At 43.7% G+C, this 23,621-nt stretch overlaps 1 protein-coding gene and 1 long non-coding RNA gene across 3 annotated transcripts in view; one reads left to right on the top strand and one right to left on the bottom strand.

Annotated features, from left to right (window-relative positions):
• The window catches only part of LOC118649460 (neuroendocrine protein 7B2), a 65,275-nt gene that overhangs the window by 21,819 nt on the left and 19,835 nt on the right, over positions 1 to 23,621 (top strand). The gene's annotated exons all lie outside the window — the stretch shown is intronic.
• LOC118649466 lies at positions 4,007 to 22,129 on the bottom strand. Its single transcript, XR_004965663.1, has 2 exons — positions 21,864 to 22,129; positions 4,007 to 4,807 (listed from the first exon to the last, which is right to left on the bottom strand). It is a non-coding gene; the product is annotated as an uncharacterized LOC118649466 (long non-coding RNA).

Raw genomic sequence — 23,621 nt, 5'->3', positions numbered from 1 at the left:
GCCCAGGGTTGTCCAGATGGGGAGATAGGATCTAGAGAGCGGGGTTTTCTCTCTCAGCACCCTGGACACTGAGCTGAAGAACTCTCTGTCTGGAGGCTCTTCCTTGGTCTCTGCCCGCTCGGTGCCAGGAGAATAACCAGAAATGTCTCCAGATGCTGTCAGATGTCCTCTGTGTGGCCACATCGCCCCCCTGTGGAAAACGACTGTTTTGCATGCTTTATTTTTCCTGTCACTGCACATTTGGAAGGAAATGTGAAGTTACGTATAAAAGGACTATAGGTGGTATGGATTACTTCTGTGTGTAGTATTTTTTTCCTCATTCTCTCTCTCTCTCTCTCTCTCTCTCTCTCTCTCTCTCTATCTATATATATATATATATATATATATATATATATATATATATATATGTGTGTGTGTGTGTGTGTGTGTGTGTGTATATATACTCCCGAGGGGGCACTTTGCATATTAACCATATATATATATATAGTTAATATGCAAAGTGCCCCCTCAGGAGTATGACCCAGAGACAGTTTTTGCTCACTCGCTATGATGTGCGCTGACCACCAGGGGGCAGCACGGAACATTGTGGGCAGCCAGCTGGGGTGGGGGTGGGGGTGGGGGGTGGGGGCACTAAGGGAACAGGGAAGGAGGAGGCTGGGAGGTGGGGAACCTGATCAGCCCTGATTGCCAGCCAGGCCTAGGGACCCTACCCATGCACGAATTTCGTGCACTAGGCCTCTAGTAAAGCTATAAACACCATGTGGATTATTTGGAAAATAAAATGTTTATAATCACATCCCCTAGAAATATCCACTTTTGACATTTGGTGTTTTCTTCCAGTGTCTTTTTCTATAATAGGTGTAGCTTTCAAAATCATGCTAAAAATATTTTTATCTGGATTTTTATGCTTACCATTATATCAAGACCTTTTCCATATATCATAGAAAATCACTGTTGTTTTTAGTAACTGCATTATATCCAATTATCTGTTTATGCCACGGTTTAGTTAACCATTCCCAAATATTGGACATTTAGAGTTTTCCAATTTGTCCCCATCATAAACATTGCTTTGATGAGCATATTTGCACAGAGATCTTTATGTAGCCTCCCGACACGTTCCCTAGGATATATATGGCTATGGGGAGGAAAAAAAGTGGGTCAAGTTCCATGCAGGTTTCTAGGCTCCGTTCCCTACACACTGTCACAGCACTCCCTGCAAATGTTGGGCTGATGGGACTGCTCTCTCTCCATCTGTTCATAAGAATCTTGTCTGTCCTGCTAACTATGAGTTTCACCTTTTAAGAAATGTCTTCATTTAACAGGGAAAAAATGGCATTTCATTGTTTTAATTTGATTATCAACCAACTGGCCGTCTTTCCATCTGTTATCTGCCTGTTGCTGTTCTGCTTCTCTGAAATAATGAGTTGGATTGCCCTTTTAGTAGCTCTAATTGTGTCCACCCACTTTATGATTTGCTATTTCTCTTTTTCACAGCACAGACTTATAGGCAGTAGAGGGAGACCTTGGGCAAGAGTTAGGGGAAAGAGATGGAAGGGAATGCTTGTATATAAATTGGAGATGAACTAAACTAGAATTAATTGACCCCTGAAGTTGGAAAAGGATAAGAGGGGAGAATGGCTCCTGTTTGAGGTGCACCAATGGTGAGAGGAGGTAGTGCAGAAATATCTGGTCATGAATTTCCCAGGATGGCCACCAGGTGGTGCCACCAGCCCAGGGTGAATTGGTTTCTCTGGTCTTGGAGGGCAGGGAATTAGTGGTCAAAAGGTGAGTGAGGTGATAAGGGGCTGAGTGCCACCACACATATAGGACATTTACTAGTTGGGCATTTGTAACTGACCTGTCAATGTTCACAAGTTGGCATGGTGTGTGTGGAGGGAGGAAGGGCGGAGGGAGGAGGAAGGTTAGGGCTCGTTTAAAAATAATACATAATAGTTTTATTAAAATATAATTCACATATTAAACACTTAAAGTCTACAATGTTGTTTTTTATTATATTCACATCACTACAATAAATTTGAGAACCCCATTCCCCTTAGCCATCACAGCCCCCCAATCTTTATCCCCTTACACTACCCCCAGTTCCCTTTCCCCAGACCCTGACCACACTAATCTTCTTTCTCCCTCAATGACTTTGCCTACTCTGGACATTTCATATAAATGGAATCATTCAATAGATGGTTTTGTGATAGGGCTGGATTCGGGTTGTTACTTGCCCCAGGCAAGACGCATCAGGGCAGTTGGATAGAGTATTCCAAGCGCGCGGTGGCGTTTTCAGGCTTCTTGGGACAGAGAAAACCACCCAGAACAGCAATTACCTGACCTAATAAATAATCAGGATGACCTGGGAAGCTGTCAGAATTAAAGATTCCTAGCCCCAGTCTCTCCAGGAATTTAAATTTTGTAGTTCTGGAGAGTCACTGTTTAGGACCTTGGTCCCAGTCCCCAGGGATTTCTGATCATCGTCTAGCTGCCAGCGAAGTTATGGAGAAAAGGGAACCTGGTGTTGGATGGAGGCAGGCGAAGCGCCTGGCCTTCCCCTGGAGACGGGCTCTGCCAGCTGCGGCTTCAAACCCAGGGCCGCTCCCCACGTGGACCTGCTGTGACGCCGGCTCACGTCACAGTGTCCTCTTTGACCCAGGTGACAACGGTGCATATTTGAAGGCCGTCAAACCAACGGCAGCAGGCAGGCTCATTTCCTGTTCGCCTGGCAAACCTCTGCAACGTGGTATATCGGGAAGAACTCAGAGTTAGGAGCCTGATGCCTGCCAGAATATTCTACTGAATACTCCCCAGGGCTGTGTGAGCACCCGGCGAAAGCGGGTGTGAGAGGCGGCCTGCTGCACAAATTTGGGTGTTGGAATCACGGACAAGATGGCACCGTGGAGAGCTTCTTGCCTACCTGCCTCCTTTCCCCGGAGAGAAGACTGTGGGCCCAGAGGGGAAGTTCCTCGCTGAAGTCATAGGCCAGCTGTTGCTAGTGCAGTCAGGCCAGGGCCAGGGTCAGACCATTTGCCTCCTCTTTCCTGCCGGGCCTCACTCTTCAACATCTCTTCCATTTGGGACCCGAGGAATCCTATCCAATCACCTTTCATTCTTAGAAGTTAGGGAGTGCAGGCCTAATTGGTCTGTGGTTACCGAGCTAGTTGATTTATATTTGCTTTGGATGAGTAGGAGTTAAAATAATGACAGAAGAAAAATCCAAGATTGCATTTATAGGTGGCTTTTCAGAACAGCCCAGAGCAGATCCAAGTTTTGTGAGGCCAGAGGCTTAGGCAATTTGGAAACTCTCTTTAAGAAGAAGAATACAAAATTACAAATGCAGAATTAGGTCCAGGGCCTTGGAAGCAGTCTATGCAAATGAGGGGCCTTGAATCTTAAGCATCATTCACGTTGCTGTAAATCCACCTCTGGGAACAGTAATCCCAAAAGTCCTAGTCATGCATGTTCCGCTAGATTCTTTCATGTGTATAAATACCATGTGTCCTGCCGAGAACCATTTAGTCATCTCCAGTTGCACGAATGGAGGCCATTCTATGGACAAATATGTATCGAGTATCTGCTCCACGTGCAGAACACGGATGGGACCCGGAGAGGTAAGGAAGCCATGGTTTAATCAAGTGCGTGATCATGGGCACTGATACCAGTCATCCTCCCCACTCTGGTCTGGGCCAGCGATGCCTAAGGGAGCCAGCCTCTCTGTGTGTCTCCGATTTTGGTCTCACAGAATCTTCTTCCTCTCATAGTCCTTCTCCGTCTCTCAAACGGGGAATGGACATCAAATGAGTAAGACCCTATGGGGTTTCTGGATGAAAAAAAATGTCAAGGTTTAAGTAATATATTAGCGGTTATGCCCCTCCTACCTTCCCCAAGTCATTTTAAATCACTGCTTTGAAATGAATTAAAAGTACATGTATTCATCAGGAACACTTTCCCCCAAAATGTGCCTAATGCTCTGAAATCATTAAAATAACACGAATCATTTCTATACATAGTCTCAAGAAATTAATTTTATTTCCAATTTGGTAGGACAACATCTTTACTCAGTTCTCTTCATTTAAACAGTCACATTAGCGTTAACTCCTGTATTTAACAACAACAAAAAACGCCAGGTTTCTGCCACTTTTTAGAAGGTAACATGGGGTAGGGATAGATCTAGTTTAGTGGAGGGCGCTTTGCTGTTTGTTTTGTTTTGTATTGTCACATGCCATTTTATTGAATTCCTGTGGAGAAGTGAGGAGTCAGAGCTATGAGGGTGTAAGTCCCTTGAGGCAAAACCAAGCAGTGTTTTGTGTCTTATCAAAATTTCCCTTCCCATTGGAGGGAGAAATGGCTGAACCCTCCATGTCATCCTAAAATGCATGTTGTTTTTTGTTTTGTTTGTTTGTTGTTTTGAATTTTGAGAGTTTTCATTTGAAGGTAAATCTTAATGTCATTAAAGTCACAGATACGCTAATTTAAATACCCAGTTCTATGTATCTAAAACAGACATTACAAACATACAGATGTCTATTCTCTCCGCATGTCAGAGCCCACCAAATGCATGTTGCTTTCATGGCAGTTTTACTGGCCTCCGGAGCCCAGCCTTCTGGAGCATTGTAGCGCGAAGGGGCATAGAACCCTCCAGAGAGGTTAGCAGCATCTCCCGGAAGCGCAGCGGGAAGGGTCCGAGCTGGTGGCTGGGGGCAGCCGGGATGTCATAAGCAATCCCATGGCTCGTGTGCCCCTCCCTGCTGGAATCCTGGATTTCAGACATCTTCACAAGCTCTTCCTCGGTAATTCCAAAACTCTGAACAAATCAACCGTAAGAAAAAAAAATAAACAAATATGCAGAGGAGCCGAAAGATATTTAGGATGTGGTTTTAATTAACATTTTTAAGTTTTCCTTCTCAAAATCTTGTATAAGCCATTAAATATGAAAAAACCAAACCTCTAAGTAGGAAAGCGGTCAAGGCCATTACCATTAGAGATGTTGAATTGTATAATAAACAAATAGCTTATTTGTTTTTCTTCTACGTAACACCAAGGGAGCTGAGGCATTGCTGTAGCTTTAAAACACTGACCGGCTGTCTGTTGAATTAGGCGTATGTTGGGATATACCATATAAGATGCAGATACATCCTCCATCAGCCTGTGAGACAGTGAACCTGCTTGCTGTTGTACAGCTTCTAATAAAGGAGCTATCCGAGAAGCACACCCCGTGGGCACACCACTCCCCACACTGCCCGCGGTGGGTTGGAGCCCTCTGGAGGCTGCCTGCAGTGTCACTACCTCGTGACCACCCTGTTTGCCAACTATCCAGGGCCGTTTACCTCTGTTCCCGCTCTGCGGGCCCTTTGGCTATTTCTCTGTTTATTGACACCTGAATCCAAGGGGGAAAAAATGAACATGTAGTAAGTGCTACGTTTGTACCAGTTAATCCTCTCAAGGAGGTATTATTATCACCCCGTCTTACAGAGAAGGAAACTAATAGTCAAAGAGGCCAGACAACTTGTCCAGGATCGCATAAGTAGGAAGCTTGTGCATTGTAAACTGGCTGCCATTGAATGTTTGCCAGATTCCCGCAGAAAGCCTTCCAAGGGCTATGTTATTTTATCTGTCCTCATACCAACCCCTTAAGATTGGCATTACTCATACCCTCGTTTTATAGATGACGTCATACAGCTAGTATGCTGGAGCCAAGATTCAAACTCCAGCGCTCAGACGGCAGAGCCTGCACTCCCGCCCACTGGGCCAAGCCTCCTCCATGTACTTGGGCTGTCCCATAGGGAGGCCAGCCACACGTGGCCACTGGACACTTGAAATGTGGCCGATGGGCTCTACGTGTAATCTACACATCAGGTTTTGAAGGCAATACAAAGAAAAAAAAAAGAATATGAAGTATCTCATCATTCATTTTTTAATATTGATTGCATGTTAAAATTAGAATAATTTAAATATAGGGGAGTAAATAATATAAATTCTTTGTTTTAATTTCACTGAACTGGTGGTTGGGGGCAGCCAGGGTGTCATAAGCAATCCCATCGCTTAAGGAGCAGACTCAGCGGCAGCAGAGCCCTGCTGAAGGAAGGCCTGCTCTGAGGAGTGGGCCCCTGCACAGCTGATCCCCCGCTGTGGTTGCAGCCAGTCCTCAGGGCTGCCAGTGGGCCTGGGGGAAAATCCCACCCATTGTTGTCGTTGAGCAGCAATGAAGGCTCAGCTGCAACAGGAGGGTGTACCAAGCCCACCGGGAGTGCCCGGCGTGGGTGACTGGGGAGGCTATGCCACTGGACCTTCCAGGACACATGCTGCATTAGGCCACCCTGTCAAGTTGGGGAGATGGAGAGGTTCCACCGCGTACAGGGAGGCAGCCAAAAGGAGGAGCCAGAGAAACATCCCAAATGAAAGAACAGAACAAAACTCCAGAAAAAGAACTAAGCAAAATGGAGATGATCTTGTAGATGCAGAGTTCAAACACTGGTTATAAGGAAGCTCAGTGAACTTAGGGGAAGAGCGGATGAACTTAGAACTTCAACAGCGTTAACAGGAACATGAAAACCATAAAAAGAACCAGACAGAAATGAAGGATACACCAACTGAAATAAAGAATTTACATTGCCCTGGCCAGTGCACTCAGTGGTTAGAGAGTCAGCCCGTGCACTGAAGGGTCACAGGTTTGATTCCTAGTCAAGGGCAGGTACCTCTCGGTTTCATGTTCGATCCCTGGCCCAGTTGGGGCACATGTGAGGGGCAACCAATCGATGTGTCTCTCTCACATTGATGTTTCTCTCTCTCCTCCTTCTCCCCTCCCTTCCATTCTATCTACAAGCAATGGAAAAATATCCTTGGGTGAGGATTAACAACAACAACAAAAAGAATAATTTATAGGGAATCAACAACCTAGAATCAAAACAGTGATTTGGAATATAAGGAAATAAAAGACACCCAATCAAAATAGCAAAAAGAAAAAAGAATTAAAAAATAAATAAGGATAGTTTAATGAGCCTCTGGGACAACTTTAAGCATACCAACATTTGCATCATGGGGGTGCCTGAAGGAGAAGAGAGCGAGAGCAATAAATTGAAAACCTATTTGAAAAATAATGATGGAAAACTTCTCTAGATTAGTGAAGGAAAGAGAGATACAAGTCCAGGAAGCACAGAGAGTCTCAAACAAGATGAATCCCCAAAAGCCCATACCAAGATACATCATAATTAAAATGCAAAAGGTTAAAGACAAAGAGAGAATCTTAAAAGCGGTTAGTTACCTACCAGGGAGCTCCTATAAAACTGTCAGCTGATTTCTCAATAGAAACTTTGAAGGCCAGAAGGGAGTGGCAAGAAATATTGAAAGTGATGAAAAGCAAGGATCTACAACCAAGATTACTCTATTCAATAAAGCTATCATTAGAATTGAAGCTAAGGAGCTCATTACCACCAAGCCAGCATCATATAAAATGTTAAAGGGTCTTCTTTAAGAAGAAGAAAAAACTAGATTAAATATATGAGCAATAAAATGGCATTAAATACATATCTATCAACAATTGAATTTTAAAAACACAAAATAAATGAACAAGCAGAACAGAAACAGACTCTCAGATACAGAGAACATTTTGAAGATTGCCAGATGGGAGGGGAGTTGGGGGTTGGGTGACAAAGGTAAAGGGATTAAGAAGTACAAATTAGTTGTTACAGAATAGTCATGGGATGTAAAGTACAGCATAGGGGAAATAGTCAATAATATTCTAATAACTATATTTTAGATGTCAGATGGGTACAAGATTAATTGGGGAGATCACTGAGTATGTTATATAATGTCTAATTACTGGGGTGTACACCTGAAACTAATGTAATATTCTATGTTAACTGTAATGAAAAACAAAACAAAAACCAAATTTACCTATGTGGCTCACATTATATTTCCCCCTCTCTTTCTCTCTCAATCTCTTATTTGGTTATTTATTGATTTAAAAAATTTTTTAAATTACTTTTCAATTACAGTTGACATTCAACTGTATTAGTTTCAGGTGTATGACATAGTGGTTAGACATTCATATAACTTATAATGAAGTGATTCTATCCCCCCAAGAAGTCTAGTACCCATCTGCCATCATACATAGTTATTACAACATTATTGACTATATTCTCTGTGCTGTACTCACATTATATTTGTATATTTCACGGAGAGGCTGTGAAATTTACTCAGGCAACCATTATTTCTCATCTGTAGTTCTAGTTGAAATTTTGGTTGTAGATGGGTGGGGAGGTTGAAGCCATTAAAAAGAAATCCCAGGCAGAGATTACATGGGTACCTATGACAGGAAGGAGTTGGGAATATTTGTGTGGGATGGGAAAGCTAGAAAACCAAACCAGAAATTTGCAGAGGAATTAGTCTGAGCAAACCCCTTGCCCCAAACACCACCTGCCCTCCCCTCCTGAGTCTGGAATTCAAAACAGAAGAAGAAAGGTAATAACTGCTAGCAACTCAGAAACAGAAAAGAATGTCCTACAATATTACTGTTTGTCCAAAACAAATGTTTATGCTAGCTATTTATAACAGACATGTCCTTATTTCCAGCAGCTTTGGATGGAGAAAGGGGAAGTCGGGGGCCGATAATTGATGCAGGTAGGAATTTGAAGGCCACGTGAGACGGCCCAGAAGGCCATCCCTGACCCACATCCAGTCCCTTGTCTTAATCTACAGAAGGGTGGAGGGGACTGCCAGGTGAAATCATTGCATCCCCGAGCTATGTACTCCCAGTACGGGCCAGGGTGCTGCTCCCCTGCCAGGGAAGAACCTGAGATAGGAAAGGACACCAAGCCAGTTGATAGATGGGGGGCTCTGGGCTGGCACTGCTCTGCCAGGCCCTGCCACCTCCCTCCTCCACTGTCCAGAATGGGCCCATCAGGGCCTCCGCTGCCCCTTAGGCACACCTCCTCCTCTGCAGCCTGTGTCCCCTGGGAAGCCCAGGCTGGCTGGGAGAGGTCAGCCTTCACAGAAACCACTGAAGGGCCTTGAGTCTGGGCAGAGACCTCTGCCATTATCATGCTTGGTGTCGAAGTCATCTCTTCGCTCACCCCTTCATTTCGTCCCAGTTTCCTAGGCGTCTGCGCGTCTCCTGTATTATTTTCTTTTGTGTTGGAAGCTGTCTCCTTGGACACTTCTTCACTAATCCATTTACGTGGCTCTGGTTTGGGCTCTGATGTCCCACTGACATTGGCCTCTGCCACCTACAGGAGCCTCAATGCCATGGCCCCGCCTCCTGATCTGAGAACTTGGCATATCCTGCTCCTCTCCTTAGCAGGCGCACCAGGGGGCCTGGACTTCCTGGTAGTGAAGTCACTACTTTACGTTAAAAGAGTTATTCCACAGTTTGTGCAGCGTAGGATTATCTAACCATCATGCTGCACAGCAGAAACCCATACAAAAGAATACTGAATGTAATCTGTAATTTAAAAATAAAATCACTATACCAGAGATTTTCTAAAAGGCAAATATAGATAGTATACGGGAACAGAGTACACATATTAGTCCTCCCTATCCTGTTGGGAGAGAACCTCACCAAAGGAAAGACACGCTGGACTGGCCGCGTCTATGAGAACAGAGACGTGGGGCGCAGGCTCCGGACAGAGGACACCGTCCATGAGTAAAGTTTCAGAAAGGAGGATATAGCTGGGGGCTTTAAATAACTGAACTAGGTGACAGAGGGTTCAAGTTTATAATTTGACGTTTCCACAGTTTTGTCCATGAGCTCACCTAATCCCAACCCCCACCAAAATTTTGTTCTATGTCCCATTATTTTTTTAACAGTAATTGATAACTCCCTCTGACTCCCATTTTAGTCATAATTTCATCAAGAATCACAGAATAAAGTTTTTAAAGGACCCCGAATGGTCCTTAACCTCAATACAAAAGCGGACGTGGCCTTCGTAATAAATTGCCAAATAGAAGCTTTGTTTCAGGCATCCAATAAAGTCACACGAAGGGGCTGAAAGTGCCGGTGCAAATTAGCTATTAAAATTATTTTTTCAAAACCTACGAAATTCACAGCCATCCTAAAAATGCCGCATTTTCAAATCAATGTATTTTATTTTAATTTGGGGCGGGGGGGGGAGGGCTGTGTGTATGTGTTGGGGAGGGGCTGGGCTTGCGGTGGCTGCAGGAACATCAGTTAAATTCACAGAATAAAATTTGAACTTTTGCAAATGAGTAAACAGCCAAAACAAACACCATTTTTGGGGAAAAAAATACACATTTTCTTATTTTGGAAAAGCAAGCAATGCCTAAGCAAAATACCTTAAAAGTGAACTAAAAAGCTTTTCTAAAATAAACAACTCTGCTTGTGATCCTAAATTGGGACCATATGTAGATGGGCAAGCTACAAACGCAGCGCACTCCGCGCTGTCTCTGCCTTCGCCGTTTGCGTGCCTCCGAGTAGATGATGATAATGTTGCCTTTGGTCCCCAAGGACCCTGAGCTTTTCAGATCCTGGTATGAGGGGGAAGCAGAAGAAAGAGAAGTAATGAAAACAAATGCCTTTCAAGACAAAATATCTGAACAATGAGTTTTATTTTGCTCCCCTGCCAGCAGGCTCAACTCAGTTCAGACCTCTCCTGCACATATAGGATGGGCCGGCGAAGTGCCGTGTGGCTGCCGGTGATGCGGGCGTTGGGAAGACCCTGTGCCAGACCAGGCTGCACTCAGCATTAGGAGTCCGGAGCAGCCCCCTTCCCTGTGAACAAGCCAATGCAGCACAGATAGAATCATTCCTTTGTTTTTCTCAATTACCAAACGCTGTGTGCTTTGGGGTCACTTGTCATGGGTTTAGAGAATGTGGATATTGCAACACAAGTGCTCACCATTCTAAACAGCGTCAACTAAGTTCTGTTACCAGGGAGGAGGAGAGTCAAGGCCACAACATCATCTCTAATTGGAAGCCACCTTATGTTCTTTTTCTCATCCAGGACACGTACTTCTGTCCCCTTAGTGCTCCTGGGGTCTCTTCCACTGAACTGGTACCTCCATCAGATATGAGTCCATGTGGGTGTGCTTAGACCTTGTAAGTGGACGGCAGATCCTTGAGAGAGGGGTTATGCCACCTGGTGAGGATGGGAGATGCCTTCCCTTTAAAAACATGGGTAGGATGAGTGCAATGATTAATTCAGTTATTTTGTGTTGAGGAGATACTACTGCTCATACAAAGCTCAGCTCTCTTGAGCCCCTGTGGTTCACTGCCCCAAACACAGGACTGTGTGCTGGGAGCCGGTCCATGCTTGCTGTTTCAAAGGACCTGGCATATATGGCATACTGTTCTTAAAATGTTTTCTCACCTTCTTGGCACTATGTGTTTTAACCAGGGTCTCCTCTCTGAGAAAGGTTGTTTCCCCAGGTAGGGATTTTCCCCTGAAGTTAGGGAGGGAAAAAACCTCTTAACTAAGTGCCAGGTGGGTAATTAATCACTTTAACTATGAACAATCATGCTTACGCTACATAATCTTTACTCCCTGGAATGGAGATAAGAAACGCCCTAACCTTTGGAATAGAGATTGATAGGATTGAATCAACTGGTATAAATACAGATGTAACAAGACAGTAACAACACAGAACTTAGAACACAGAACTTAGAAGACAGAACCAGGAGGCACAGAACCTACACAGAACGTTCTCTAGAGACAGAAGAACTTCGCTGGAGAGAACATGGCAAAAGATCCTGGACAGAAACTGGCCTCAGAACCTAGAGACAGAACCTAGCGAGAGAACATGGCAAAAGATCTTGGACTGAACCTGACTACAGAAATTGGCAAGAGAACCTGACTAGAACCTGGTGACTGAACCTGGCTGGAGAACCTGGACAGAACCTGGCTGGAGAACCTAGTGAGGGAACATGTCTACAGAACCTGGCTGGAGAACCTAGCAAGGGAACATGGACACAGAACCTGGCTGGAGATCCTAAGCAGAACCTCTCTGGAGATCCAGACCAGAACTTGGCTGGAGATACTGATCTGGAGATCCTGGCTAGGCTGCTGATCAACTGAACATTGTCTCTGTGTCCTTCCTTCTTCGCCGACTCCGTCTACGCCTTTGGGAACCCCTGGACCTACTGGGGTTGGACCCCGGCAACTGTGGGCACAGAATGAAGAATACATAGGATCACTCATCTGGGCTCTATCCATTGTGCTGTGAGGAAATGTGGATTGGATAATAAAAGCAGCTCACATTTGTGGAGTTCTTACGATATACATACCAGGAGCTGAGCTGAGCATTGTACGTATAATCTTACTCGATCCTTTCACAAGCCGACTATCTCCAAGTTATAAAGAAAAACGTTGAGCTCCAAAGAGATTGGGATGCTGTCAGGTGCGTGGCAGAGTGTGGACTTGAACTGAGGTCCCTAGCACCAGGCAGCTATAAGAGGGTCTGTGTATAAGGGTTATCTCTTGTCTGTGGGTCCTCAGTAAATGAAAATGTAGTTGCTTTCCAGAACTCTGAATTGTGGGAGACTCATATTTCTCACCAGAAGTTTTCAAAGCAAAAAAAGGTCTTAATACAGAGTTGAATTTGAAGATGGACACGTACAAAAACGACGAATTCTTTTTGTTTCTTCTTTTTAGCTCATTTAAATGACTTGGGTTGAAGGAAGGATATTAGACATCTACGATGTTAAAATCCCACCCTTCAGTTGACCATGTCTTCCAGCAAGGGCTCACGAGCAGGGGCTCATTTGTTTGTCTTGCTCCAGCCCCTTCTCCTGCCTCTTTGCTCCAGGCAGACAGCTGTACTGGGAAGGAGAAACCCAAGGCATGGATTGTGCAGGTGACAGATTGGTCCTCTGACCTTTGAGGAGAGAGCCACTTTCTGTGGAAGTGTATGTGTTTACCTCAAGTCATGGAAAAAAACAAAACTTTCGGGGCCAGCCAGACCTGCTTCAGTAAGGCCCTCAGGACTTCCTGGGACTTGGGGTTTCTCATCGTCCCCTCGCGCCCACCCACGTGCTGCACACTGACCACGTCCTGCCTCAGCCTCTCTCATCCCCACTCCGCAGCCTCTGCACCAGACGTCAGACTCCTCATCTGCCCACTGCAGTCTCCCCTCCGTCTCCCCACTTTCTTTCCTTGTTTCCTCAGGCTGTCAGGAGTCCCCAGGGAAAAACCAAAGGGGGCAGCATTAGTTAGAATAACCCAACTGCTTCAGTCTCCCAGACGTTAACAAAAGGAAAACAGGTCATTGCTTTATAAATGATGTATCGAGGCGTGCCGGAGGAATGAAGGCAGAGACCACAGTGTATTTTTAGCGTCTGCTGTTTGTGGTAACTGCTGGATCCCTTCCCTTCAGCTGAATAGCTGGTATTCAGGAGAGTGTGCCCACTCCCTGCCAGACTCTCCTCATGGAGTTCCTTTTTATGAGGTGGGTGCCTGGCTCCTTGGCACCAGGCTGCCCCATCACAATTCTCCTTTATTGCCCAGCCCTGATGCCCAGTTGCGTGGTTCCACGGGCAGCCCCAGTGGGGCCACGGGCAGGGGTGGGGTATGGATGAGACTGCTGGCTGCGAGCTGCTCAGGGTGTTACCAGACTGTGAAGTGGAGTGTGCAGGGCAGGGGCTGTGTCTGGATGCTCGAAACCGGCTATTTTCAACTGGCGAGCTGCAAGAATTTTTAAAACATGCAATACCTGACTATTTAGTCGGGGGTGCTGATCTCTTTTCCCTTAGATTGTCAAATAAATGACAACAGCCAACACAACCATAGCTGTCCGGTGTGAATGAGTCTAAATTATACCTATTTATATTGTCAGATTGGCAAAAACTAGAATATGTTTTTGGTGTGCTGCAGAACTTTAGTCATTAGTTTATGTGTGCCATGAGATGGAAAAGGTTGAAAATCGCTGCTCAAAACCTTCTGGCATGAGGCTGGCACTCAGTCACAAAGGAACCACAGCAGAGAGAACCGCGGCTAGCTCCCCATCTCAGCGTCATGTCCATCCCACTGGTGCCTGGCTTGAGTGGGTGTTGGCCCACCCCCATGTCACTGACATTCTAGATCCTGAGTGAGCTAGGAAATCTGACAGGTCATTCTACCAATGATCGCTCCAGAGCTAGAGCTAATCTAATCACTGGAAGGTGGAAACCCAGTGGAGAGGCTGAGGATGGGCTTCACACCACCTGTGGGGCTCTCCGGGTACCATCGTAGAGGGAAGCAGTGCTGGGGTCCCCGGCCTCACCAGGTTGCTGAGTGGCTTTAGGCAAGTAACCCAATCCCAGCACTCACTTTCCACTTACAACTGTGAGTGGTAATTCTTGTCCTACTGACCTCATTAAAACATTTTTTAATAAGGCTATAAAAGTACTTTGAAACTTTGGAAACCATATTACAAAAAGGAGGGAAGTGGTATTGGCTCCATTTATTTTCTTTCTTTCCGACCAACCTTCTATCAAAACCATCTCCACCAGCCCCAGCCGGGAGGGGCTCTTGCATTATCGTAAATAACATCACTTGTGCCGTGAGAGATTGCCTTCCCGAGGGAGGTATGTACCCCCAGGTCCCACGGAATTGGTTTGAATGAGACAGGGTGCTTGTAGTGGGATCCTTTTCTTGTGAAATGTTCAAGTGCCTCTTCAATTAGAGTAAACCTTAAACAAAAGAACTTTGACTTGGCTATAGTTTTCCTTATCTGATACCTTGGTGGTATTTTTTTCTTTTTCTTTTTGCATCAGCTATTTATTTATTTATTTATTTATTTATTTATTTATTTATTTAACTGGGATGATATTAGTTAATGAAATTATGTAGGTTTCAATTGTTCTATTACATGATACATTATTTGTATATTGCCTTGTGTTTACCACCAAAAGTCAAATCTCTCTGTCACCATGTTTTTGACCCCCTTTATCCATTCCTGCTTCCTCTCCACCACTCTTCCTCTGGTAACCACTACACTGTTGTCTGTGTTTATGAGTTTTTGTTCATCTTGTTTGTTCATTTGTTGCTTCCAGTTTTATATCCCACATGTGAGTGAAATCATATGGTTCTTGACTTTTTCTGTCTGGCTTATTTAGCTTAGTATGCTATTCTCAAGATCCATCCATGTTGTCGCAAATGGTGCTATGTCTTCCTTTCTTAGGACTGAGTAGTATTCCGTTGTGTATATGTACCATATTTTCTTTATACAATCCTCTGTTGAAGGACATTTTGATTGTTTCCGTATCTTGGCTACCATGAATAAAGCTGTAATGAACTTAGGGGTGCATATATAATTTCAAATAAATGTTTTCATATTTTGGGGGTAGATACTCAGAAGGGGGGTTGCTGGGTCATATGGTAATTCTATTGTTAATTTTTTGAGAAATTTCCATTCTGTTTTCCACAGTGGCTATGCCAGTTTTCATTCCCAACAGCAGTGAATGAGGGTTCCTTTTTCTCTACAACCTCTCCAACATATACTATTATTTCTCTTGTTGATAATGGGCATTCTAACAGGTGTGAGGTGGTTTTAAAAAGGCTCTCAGCAGCCACACTGGATGTCACAGACTCGATGAACCTAGATGGTCACTGCAAGATCTCTCTCAGAGCTAATTTAATCTTATATATAATACTATATATTATAGTGCATGAAATTCATCCCCCAGCCTGGCCTGGTACATGAAATTCGTCCCTCAGCTTGGCCTGCATCCTCTTCAATTCGGGAACCCCTTCGACATCCCTCTAGCAATTCGGGACCGCTGACTCCTAAACACTCACATGCCTGCCTGCCTGATTGCCCCTAACTGCCTTTGCCTCGGCCGGCCACCACTGTGGCTTTCTCCTGAAGGACGTCCAGCAGATATCCGGTCTATCTGGTCTAATTAGCACATTACCCTTTTATTAGTATAGATGAGGAAGTCTGGCTCTCTAGGTTTCCAGCCCTTTGCTACTGAAAGTAGTTTGTGAACCAATAGCATTAGCATAATCTGGGAGCTTGTTAGCAATGCAGACCCTCAAGCCCCACCCCTCAGCTGTTCACTCAGAATCTGCATTGTAATTCGTGTCTGCAGTAAAGCAAATTAGAAGACTTGACTTGCAGGGTCCAAGCCCACTCTCAGTTTATTCATGTATGGACTGTACTTCACTATGGAAAGGACTTGGGATGGTTAACATTAGTAACTTACAAGGGAGGAAGAGACAACAAACTTTAAAAGCCATAGAAGCCTGGACTATTTAATGTAGTTGTGCCACTGAATGCAGTTTAATGCTCAGTGAGAACACACCGCTATAGCACTATTAAGAAGAGGAAAGGTCATATTCCAAAGCCACTGCTTATTTATCTAAAATTCATAGTGAAAAATGTCCTTTAATGTGGTTAAATAAATGAATATTGATATTTCAGAGGATGTGTCAGTGATCTGGATTCTTTATGAAAAATCATCTTCCCTAGCGAGGAAATAAGTGAGATATTACTTTAATTGGAAACCTCAGTTCACTTGATTTTGTTTTTTATGCAGTACATTTTTTTTGTGGGGGGGGGAAGTAAAATGACATCAAGATAAGGTGTTGTTATATCAGAGATTTATTCTACAAACAAACAGCTAAATAAAACCCAACCAGTACAACAAAATTATAAAATTTGGGGCATCAGTATGTATTCAATTTCATATTTGCATTTACTATATACTGGCAACTGATCTTCAAAGTTACTAAGGTAGGAAAATGGATTTGAAACTAAAAGGAATTTTTAATTAAAAAGTTGGGCCCCTTTCTGAACAAGGTAGTATTGGAAGTACTGAACCCCAGTTGGTAGTCCATTGGAGTCTTGCTGTGAGCTGCCAGGTGGAGATCTAACAAGTTCATGAGTGGAGCAGAGGTTGACCAGATAGCCAACTGAAACCAAGCTCAACCATCCACCTGGATCATCATACAGAGGAGCAAGAATCTAGGCACAAAGCAGGGCATGGCAACATAGAAAAGGGCTGAAAGCTATTTTCCAAGATGTGGAAAAGAGCCTCAGTAAATTTCTAGGAAGTGTCCCAACACAGGCCAAGAAAGAGATTTAAAAGCCCTGACCCAGATCAGACCAACTCAGGTCTCCTTCCCTTTCTTCCTCACTCCCTGCCCTGCATTGCCTCTGAATATGAGAGCTGACTGGCACTTTATTGCCAAAACAATGCAAAGAAAACCCATCAATAATTTGATATCTAGAGCTTAGAAATAAACAGCTGCCTGGTACCAATTTTATTAAATGAAGCAAATTTATATAAACAAAACTGGGCTTAATACTTATTTGGCAAGAATTAAATATTTTCTGTTTATTCTGGAGACATTTTTGGAGTGCCATGGCTGTGATGGAAACAGATAATGCATCATCACAGGGTAGAATTAATTAATTCTGACATAATTTTAAAGACGTAGTGAAAGATCTTATCTTTACCAATGGCATTATTTTCCCAAATCAGAGAGCCTCTAAACCTTGAGACCTCTGGGACTCTTAACTCATTTCTCCCTTGTGCACTGTTTGAAATCTCTAATATTTCTACTCATGTTGTGACCACCCTAACCCCAATCCTTGTTTCTTTGTCCCTGAGTTTCAGCAATAGCCTTATGGCAGGTTTTCCTAACTTTCCTCCAACATCCCTTTGCATAAGTGGTCTTCAGAAGAACACCTGGACACATTGGTTTTGAGCAGGTTTACAGGGGTTTAAAAACAAAACAAAACTCTGCAAGTGATTCTGATGTACACCCCTAGATGGGAACAAGGACTTTAAACTGCTGCTAAATTAATGTTCTACACATCGCTCTCTTGCCCAGGGAGCTTTGGTTGATGTCTACCACTATATAAATTCATACTTTTTGGCTTGGCATTGGCCTTCTCCCTTCCTGTCCAGCTCCTCCCATCCCCAGCAGTGCTCGACACCGATGTTCAGACATTTTGTGCCCACACCCACCTCTGGGCCCTCAGTGTGGTTTTTCCTTTGCCACCTGTAAGCATGGATTCTGTCTTTCCTGATTCAATTCGTGTCACCTCTTCCCTGGCAGGATCCTTGCTTCCTAAATTTCTACATCATTTATAGTCTATACCATAATGAGTTATATTGGAGAATATGTTTTATCACATACCATTGGCTTATTTTGTTAGCCTGGAGTAACCAATGAGAATGAAGAACCAACTAGAGAGTAGGAACCATGTCTTTCACATTTTTATCTTCTATGGCACCTAATATAATCATCACTATGTTGCTTCTTGGAGGAAGTCCTCCATGTCTTAGATCTGGTTTAGATGTTTCTCCTCCACACACCTGTGACATCTTGCTGTATTCCAGTTATTTTTATGTTATGTATTATAAGTGCATCACAACTCTGCATTTTAAGTGTTTGTCTCTTTGCATATCCCCTTTAGACTAAACACTATGAGAGCAGGGCTCACATTAATCTGGTTCATCATTGACCCCCTAACACATAGTCCAGGGCTTGATATAAGCTCAATACATATTGTTTAGACTAACAGAAAAAGTAATTATTTAAAGATATGTGTTTGGTTGACACTGGGACAAATGGAACGAATGCCATCCATAGCATCATAACGTTTTGGTTGACTTGGCTGCAGATGTAATAGATCAGCAAATCTAAACAATATAATGAATCAGCTAACTAGCATTTGGTTGCATACTCAACTATATAATTTTCTGATATATAATTGATAATGGGCTTATCAACTCATTATAATTACCAAATTATTTTCTGTACATGGTTGCTTTTCTGGTCTATAAAGTTCAAGGTCCTGGAGAGTGAAGGATAGATAGCATCTGTTGCTTCTACATGTCTCCCATAGTTCCTACCTCAGTGAGTGCTTCTTGATTCGATGTCATAAACTGTAGTTTTTAAAGAGCCTGTGTTATAGTGTATTTACCTGGTGCTAAACATCTGTTGCCTCCTAACAAGTGCTGCATTCATTTTAATGGCACTGGTGCACAGAGGTAAACAGAGCCTTGGCAGGCCTTCCATAAAGGAAACTGTGTTTGCTTCCTTCATTAATTACTAATGGAGCATTAAGACATGCATTCTCCTTTGTGCCAAGTTGGATAATTCCTGGCACTGAAGGCTAGGGTGCTTTCAAAAGTTGAGACATGTATTGACACACCGGGGAGCATGCCCAATGGCAAGCACAGTGGTGGATATATTGCCAAGATTGTACAAGGCTTCAAATAAATCAATACCAGGTGTACTGATCTGTCTGTCCAACCTTTTGCAGGTCTTGGGTTAATGTGGGATAATAATATGAATCAACAGGCTATCTCTGAAGGCAGTCACCACAGTATGAATCTGACAAACCATCAGAAAGGTGAAAAATAAAAGGACCATCAAAGATTTACTGAACACTGAGAGTGCAATGCTAATGGAAGAAATATGAAACACAACATGAGTTGTCAGTTTTTACTTAACAGTCAATTAGTGACAACTAAAATGAAAATTTATATTCTGGGCCATGTTGACTAGCATAACATCAAAATGAAAAGAGTATTAAATAAAAGAGATTGACAGACACTTATTGGTAGATAAGTATAGACTGGTAGATACTTATTGGTAGCTGTTGGTAGATTTTACATATAACCATCAAATTATGATATTTTAAACAGATAAAATGTAAATAAGGATGTGAAAGAATATAATTGAATAATTGACTATATTTAGACATTTATGGACTCTGTAAAAATCTATTATATTTTAAATATTCACATGAAAAATTTACAAAAATAATCCTTTTTTTTAAATACATAAAATCTGCAGGCTACTCTCATCACAAAGCAATGAGATATAATATAACATAAATGTAAATAAAAACACCATATGGTGCTGTCTATATTTGGGGACTAGAGGAATTTGTAATTAAAGGGGGTAAGATTATCCTTTTAAGGATGAACTTTAATAAAACATAATAAATTAAGACAGAGTGACACAAAGTCACTTCAGAGAGACAATAGAATTTACAGGACACTAAGATCTAGCCATGATCCTATTAAATCATTAACCTTTCTGAAGAAAAACATATGTCAATCTAAAGTGGAGCTGGCCCTAGCTTGTTTGGCTCAGTGGACAGAACACCGGCCTGCAGACTAAGGCTCTCAGGTTCAATTCCTGTCAAGGGCACAGGCCAACATTGCAGACTCGATCCTCAGTAGGGGATATGCAAGAGGCAGCTGATTCTTTCTCATCATTGATATTCTCTCTTTCTCTCTCTCTCATCATTAATGTTCCTATCTCTCTCTCCTTCTCCCTTTCTCTCTGAAATCAATAAAAATATTAAAAAGTAAAAAAATAAAGTGGAGCTGCTTCAGCCAAAAATGGAAAGAGAAAGAGAGAGAGAGAGAGAGAGAGAGAGAGAGAGAGAGAGAGAGAGAGAGAGAGAAAGAGAGAGAGAGAGAGAGAGAGAGAGAGAGAAAGAAGAGAAGAGAAGAGAAGAGAAAAGAAAAGAAAAGAAAAGAAAAGAAAAGAAAAGAAAAGAAAAGAAAAAGACAGAAAAACAAGTGTCAGAAAGCACAGCTGGGCAGGGCTCGGGCTCGTCCGAGGAGGAGGGAGTCTCATCCAGCTGCTGGAATTAAATAATATGACAGATTGACAAGACCATCCTCTCGTGGAGGTTAAGTGGAGCGATTGTAGCCTGATTTGGGTTCTACTTTCAGGCACCCCTTTTGGTTTTTATTTTGTCCTTTGTGTACAGGTCTATGTATAGGATGATTGTGTAGTAAGGGGGCTGGGAGTGCGGGGCCTCTGTGCCCCACTAAAGTTAATGAATAGAAATTCATTCCAAGAAATGACCTGCTCTTGTACTGGAAGAGTAAGGTTCCTGTGCCTTATAGTATATTAAGGGTACAAGAAAAGAATTTGTACTTAAAAGTAAAGCAGTTTACACAATGTGTATTGTTCTTATTTATTGCTGTGATTGGGCTCCTCCATCTCAGCAGGCTGAGAGCTTACTACCCTATCTAGCAAATCCTACTGCCACTACCCCATCTCAGACCCGCTCCAGAGCAGTTTTCAGCTCTCTTCCTCCCCCAGTCAGAGCAGATGCTGTCCCCAACAGAGACCTACTGTAAATCTATCAGGAAGGGCAAGCAGGTCGCAGGTCTTGGGACCACATAATAAAAATCCGGCAGTCCCTCTTCCTCACCCTACACAGGCCATGAGAAAATGTACTAATCTTAACCCAACAAGCCTTTGTTTAAACTTCTTTGGGTTGCAACCTTATACCTTTAAATTAACCCTAGACTTCTAAAATTTTAACCTAACACAGCAAAATTATACATCAGGGAAAAGCAATTAAAAATTCTCTACAGTCTTCCCCCTAAAGCAGGGTTTGCCCTATCTTTAAACAAATTAAACAACAGAACAAATACTCTAATGTTTACAGCCAGACAGCACAAAGTAGCTTTCACTTCACACAGACTCTCACACTTACATTCATACACCAGATAGTCCGAGTTTTTGACTTCTACCAGATATTTACCCAGAGTTTAAACAGTCCACCTGACTCCTGATTAATTTGCCTGAGGAAGTCATTGACTTCTGGGGAGGTGATCAAGCTCCCCTTTCACTCACTTGGAGTGGGCCTGAATAATTAATGGGGGTGGCGTAGTCCTCTCCGCATCTCTTGAAGTCCTGAAAATTCTCAAGAAAACATTGTAAGGGGGTCAACGAAGACGACTAACCCTCACCCATTTTGACAAAGACAAAGACAACAAAGAACAAAGACAAAACAAACCAGACAAATGCAACCTAAGGTTGCCCAGACCAGGACCCCCAGACGCCATTGCATCTGGGCGGTCGGACTCTGAGGTTCCGCTGTGTCCAGCCCGCTTTTGAGTCCTAAAGGGAACGTTCCACAGACAGATACCAGATTCTTACCTCCCCGCTGGAGGTCCAGGTGGCTCGTCGTTTTCGGATTGCAGTTTTGGGAGGAAAACACTCCGCCTCCCTGGGACCTGGGACAGAGGCTGGAGTGTCCTCGCCTGGGGCGTCTGGGGTGTCCACCGGCAACTTGGCTGGAGTGGATCTCGCTGGGGCCTCCAAATGTAATAGGGCGACCCACGGAGACAACCACCAGGGACTCAGATCAAGATTTAGGAGCCTTTATTAAGCTGGCCAGTGACTTCAGTTACAGCACCCTGCCGAAGCAATTCCAACTACAGGAGTTACAGCGTTTTTATTTGCAAAACCCACAAAGTTAGTTACAAAACCTTGTTTACACAATTTGTTCCCGACACAATACAGCATCAGTACAGTGACTACCTTCCTATCTATGTGTTCTAGGAACAGAGAGCACAGTGTGCTCCACCTGGCTGAAGCACGAGCACATTCCTATCTATGTGTTTTAGGAACAGAGAGCACAGCGTGCCCCGCCTGGCCAAAGCACCAGATATGCAGCCCAGCACACTGAGAACACAGTTGTCTTTTTCAATCGTGGAGAGGGAGACACAAGCTCCCGACTGCTCTGAACTCCAGTTCCGGGCGAGCCTCTGGGGACCCAGACTCATACGGGGAGAAACTGGACTGTATGGCATCAGGCAGAACTCGAGGGCGGCTTTCTCTCAGAGGTGCTTGCAGTGATTACCACGGAACACTGAGACCCAGGGCCTCTAAGGGAAGGGCTGAGGATAAGCCATAGCTGTTTGCTCCGCCCTGTTGATTCCCTGAGACTTCACCCCACCCAAGCTGTGCGCAGAGGCTTTTGCATATGAATGGCCTGGCCCTTTGCAATCTAAAATTACCTACCAAACTGCAGCTGGGTCAGAGAGACCCAGAACATCCAAAAGAAGGCCCAAGGCCCCACAGCAGCTTGCATTGCTTCACAGCTGGGCCTTATCTGGGCACCTCCAAACCCCAAACAAAGAAGAGGAATCTGCAGATCTCTCCATAGCTCCTGCTGGGTAGCCTCAGGCAGAGGCTAAATTAGCACCACCTTAGAGATCCAAGAGCCAGTGTACCCAGTGGTCAGAGTGGGACCATCCAGATTACAACTCCTCAGATCCATAAGGTACACATGCAGGGGGCAGACTCAGTGAGCACCAAAGCCCCACTGAAGCAAGTCTTGCCCCAGAAGGGTGTCTCCAGTACAGAAGTTCTCCCACCATAGACACATCTGAATCTCATAGCCAATTGGCCTGGAGGTAAATTCCTCCCACTGATACCAATAACAATCAAGGCTTAACTACAACAAGACTGTGCACAAAGCCCACAAAGGGGTGCATCAAGAGTGTCCACCTCAGGTAATTGAGGAGGCTGAGCCACTGGGCCCTATAGGACACCTAGCACAGGAAGCCACTCTATCAATACAGGGAAGCATAAAAATGCAGAGACAAAGAAACAGGTCACAAATGACAGGAATGGAGGAAAGCAACCTACTGGATATAGAGTTCAAAACCACAATTATAAGGTTTTTCAAGAATTTTCTAGAAACTGCCGATAAATTTAGTGAGACCCTCGATAAATCTAGTGAGATCCTCGAGGTTATGAAAAAGGACCAACTAGAAATTAAGCATACACTGACTGAAATAAAGAATAATATACGGAGTTCCAACAGCAGACTAGAGGATCGCAAGAATCAAGTCAAAGATTTGAAATACGAAGAAGCAAAAAACACCCAACCAGAAAAACAAAAAGAAA

This window comes from Myotis myotis, unplaced genomic scaffold (genome assembly GCF_014108235.1).
Source record: "Myotis myotis isolate mMyoMyo1 unplaced genomic scaffold, mMyoMyo1.p scaffold_m19_p_1, whole genome shotgun sequence".
NCBI classification, from domain to species: domain Eukaryota; kingdom Metazoa; phylum Chordata; class Mammalia; order Chiroptera; family Vespertilionidae; genus Myotis; species Myotis myotis.
Note: the sequence above shows the minus strand (reverse complement) of the source record. Positions and strands in the feature narration are given on the sequence as shown.